Here is a 4,535-nt window from a genome sequence, read left to right as displayed (position 1 = left end):
CAGACAACCAAATCCTATCACCGTGGGCAATTTGTCTATTCTATGGCCTGGCGCTAAATTCAATCCCAGGCCATGGGTTAGGATGGAGAGGAAGCGAGAAAATCACGATAGATGGAACACTTGGGAAGCTCTACCTGTTGGCCTGGCACTGTAGGACTCTGCTGGGGTCCCTGGACAGGGGTAAACCAACCCTCGACTATCAAAACCATTATCCCAGAGTTTGATAAAAATACAACACAAAGGGCAAGAGACAGGAGATGTGAGAAGATGGTTTTCAGCTCTCCCACCTTTTCCAGTGCTTCAGGCAGTGACAATGGAATTATGGTTAGAAAAGCCACCTCATTTTCTTAAAGTTCCATCTTGCTTTATTCCCTGGCTCCAGTACCTGAATCCTAAATGCTTAGAAAGAACAGTATTAGAACATAATTAACAGGTGACGTTTAAAGGAAAAACGGGGAACATTATCTCCATCTAAGCCACACAAAATGCCACTAGGGAAAGCCAGTCAACTATCCATTGCCTTAATCCCTCTACACATAAGATTAAAATTAAAAGCATATCTGCTTACATGTAATTATCTTTTAAAAATCATTTTTGCACTTTTCCTGTGCATCAGCATAAAAAGTTTTAGGCATACTGAGCAGAATTAAGGGTCCTGACAAGACATCTAAGTTACTAAAATGAAGACCTTTGAACGGTGGCTTCTCACACTGTTATTAAAACAATGGCAGGTAACAACTCTCTCAGTAAAACTTCATCCCAGGCTGCTTACTGCCTGAGTCACGAGTGAAAACACCAGGTAAGGTCCGGGGGCCTCCTCTGAGGCAAATCCTTTAGAACAGGATGTGCTTCTTCCTTGAGGTGACAGGTTACATACTGTGAGTTTTTTTCTTCCCTATTGAAAACATCTCATTTGCTGCCAAACTATATGTAAGGAAAAGAAGCAAGGTCTGCCCTCAAAGGCTCCTTGGAGACTGAAACCAGAGAATAGCCGGACATACACACAGTATGAAAAGTCTAAATTAAACAATGGCTTTGCAAGAGCACCTTCCCATGTGACTTTGAATCAGAGTAAAGGGAAGTTCACAAAAATCAAAGCCGTAAAAGGGATCTTTATTTGGAAAGTACTCATTAACTCAGCAAAGCCAAGCTTTAAAAAATTAGATCCGTGAGGAAAATCCTCCTGGCAATGAAACCAGGGCTTTGATTTCTACTGGCTCATAAAATAAATAATAATATCCACTTACAGTTCTAGCTTACCTTTCAGTTTACAAAGCGCTCCATACATTATTTCATTTTATCTTCACAACATTCTTGTGAGGTAGTGAGGCACGGTTATTCCCTCTCCTGGGTTAGGAAATCGAGGCTTGGTAAGCAGACAGGATTTCCTCAAGGTCAAATCGTTATTAAGAAATATAGCCCAAAATGAAATTTTGGTCTCTAGACTCCCACTGAGGAGCTCTTTTCTCAGTTGCATCTTTACCAGTTAGTCAGCCATAATTCCAGATTATCATAACTAGTTATATGTTAATTGGGGAAATTCTAAAAGGCCCAAGAGTTTGAAAAAAGATAGGCCAGACTTGGAAGAAAGCAGATTTTCAAGTTGTTTATATATGTTCCCTGTGACAATGGCAAAAATCCAAGGGACATTCTGAGGACAAACAAAATTAAAATGAACTTTATTTTTGAGTTTACTAATAGTAATATCAAAGGCTAAAACAATTGCTTATATTAGAAGCTCTGCCAAAGGGAAAAAAGAAAAGCGAAAAAGATCCCTGACTAATTTATAAACTTGAAATAAGTTTTCTAATGTTGTCTCTAAACTGAATTAAATACTATGATTTGACATGTTGAAAATACTTAAAACTTACTTTTAGTACCAAAGTTTGGTTTTCTTTTTTTAAGTGTGAGACAGCATAAAGCAGAGAACTACAGTGAAAGTGCAGTGGTTTGGTGGCCAGAAAGGCTGGGCTTTGAGTCCTGGCTCCACCTCAGTGACCTACTATGGAGTCTATTTAACTACTGAGGGTTTTAACTACAAAATGGAAGTAAACTATCACTGCATGGTGGCTTAGTCAGCTTGGACTATGCTATGAAAAAATTCCACCAACTGGATGGCCTAAGCAATAGACATTTATTTCTCATGGTTCTGGGGGCTGAGAAATCTAAGGTAGAGGTGCCAGCAGAGCTGCTTCCTGGTGAGGACTCTCTTCCTTACTTGTAGGTGGTCACCTTCCTGCTGTGTTCTCACGTGACCTTTCCTCGTGTGTGTGTGTGTGTGTGTGTGTGTGTGTGTGTGTGTGTGTGTGTGTGTGTGTGTACGCACGCACAGAGACAGAAAGGAAGCAAACTCTCTGGTGTCCTTTTTATAAGGGCACTGATTTATCATGGGGACCCCACCCTCATGACCTCAAGTAAACCTAACCTCTTTCCAAAGATGCCCCTCCCTCATCCTAATACCATCACTGTGGAGGTTAGGGCTTCAATACACAAATTTGGGGGGAAAGATCATTCAGTCCATAGCACTTGGTTCTCACCCTAGTATCAAAGCAGATTGAAAAAATAAGGCATTTAGAAAACAAGAAACAGCATTAATCATTAAGCATGGACACAAAGCAGTGAAGACCACGGAAGCCCAGAAGTCCTGAGCACTAACGTTTATCACAATCTGTCACATAGCCATTTTGAAATGAAAACATTGACTAGACCACTCTGAGAGAATGCTGTCCACAACCTATTTTCAGAAAATCTATCCTGTTTGTACCAAATGACACCCACCCCCTTACCTGATCTGTAAACAGCTGCCCTGAGGAGGTACTATCCAACACTCAGCTGAGCAAATCAGGGTTTCTAACCTGGCAATGTAGTATTAGGTTGAACAACTGAGGTAGTAAGGTGGCACTCAGTTGGGGTGCAGGTGAAGAGAGACACTGACAGGTATAGAAACAAATTCAGGCCTGGACCCATTTAAGCAAAAGCTACATCCAAGCAGAAGTTAAGAGAGAGTGAAGCAGCCATGAGGAAGGTGGCAAATATGGAAGCAGAACTTAGCAGATTCGCAGAGCAGAGTAGAATCAGGAGGCCAGGTGTTCTGGGGAGTAGACTCAGGTACTGAGTTTGCAATCCCAGGGCCTCCTGTGGCCTGGTTGTACTTTTTTTCCTGCCTCCAAATATTTCTAAGGGGCTCCAGCATCCTTTCAATTCATTCTCTTTTTACTAGAAATAGTCTAAATGGCTTTCTGTCTCTTGCAGCCAAAAAGCCTTGAACATAATAAATAACTAATAAATTAATTAATCAAAAGTTAATTTGATTAATATAAATCCATGTTAAAATGCCAAAGAACAATCTAAAAGCAACATGGGTGAGGGCTGGGAGACACACAGAGTGAACATGCAATCAGAGTTGGATACGGTTAACCAGGAACCCACCCAAAAGACATAAGCTGAATCAAGTTTGGAAAGAAGGGGAATGCTGTGCGTGTCATGAGAAAGGCGTTTATCTAGAAAAATATCTAGAGACATAAAAAGCAAGCCACTGATGGTGAGTTCCAAAGCAAGCTAATTAAATAGCCCTTACTTTCGAAGAAAGAATAGTTTTCAAAATTAATTTCATTCTGAATGTAGTATCTTCTAACCCAATGAAGAGGATCTTTAAATTATTAGATTGCTTTGAAACTCACATTTTCTTCAGTTATAAAAATAACTTTCTATAGTTTTGCTGTTTTCAAGTCCAAAATTAAGTGTGTCTTTATTATCTGGTCAGCTGCTAACTATCAATTTCTAGCAAATCAAATCTTTACATGTTCAAGTTCTGCTTATGGGACTTACACCGATTTCCTAGTTTGTGGCTTAATTATGTAAGGGAAAAACTTTGGGGATAAACATTCAACCAGTGTTAATGCTATTGTGACTTAAAAATTTAACTTGATGTTAAGCATCAATTCTAATATTTTTAATGTTAAAAAACCTTGATATAAAAAGATATTTATATTATTTACTTGAAATTCCAGTGTTAGCTTTAGCCTCAAAAATCCACTGTAAGCTCTACTTATTAGGAGGATATCATAATGGGTTATCTGAAAGAGCATATGAGTTTGAGAGCTCTGTCTGTGTTTGACACAAATGTCATATATCACCAGCAGAACCAGAACATTGTCAAATCAATCAATAATTACTGGCAAAGTAAGAACAGGTGACTCTAATGGGAATGACAGGAAACAAATGACAACAGCTTTTATATGGCAGTCTTTCCCTTATGGACACCACAAAAAAAACCATAAAATTGTAGCAAAGGCCAAATACAACTGCTAATATCTTGCCATCATATTTTTTAGGAAAAAATTCAAATTTATTAACTTAGTACTTGAGGTCATTCATTTGTTCCACAAATATTTATTGAGCTCCTATTACGTGCCAAGCTCTGGGTGTAGAATGCATAATAAGGGCCGGCCGAGTGGTGCGATGGTTAAGAACTCGCTTGGGATGCCAGAGGGCCCCGGTTCGGATCCCACATATGAGGGCCAGTGACACTGCCC

This window comes from Hipposideros armiger, unplaced genomic scaffold (genome assembly GCF_001890085.2).
Source record: "Hipposideros armiger isolate ML-2016 unplaced genomic scaffold, ASM189008v1 scaffold_348, whole genome shotgun sequence".
Classification (NCBI taxonomy): domain Eukaryota; kingdom Metazoa; phylum Chordata; class Mammalia; order Chiroptera; family Hipposideridae; genus Hipposideros; species Hipposideros armiger.
Note: the sequence above shows the minus strand (reverse complement) of the source record.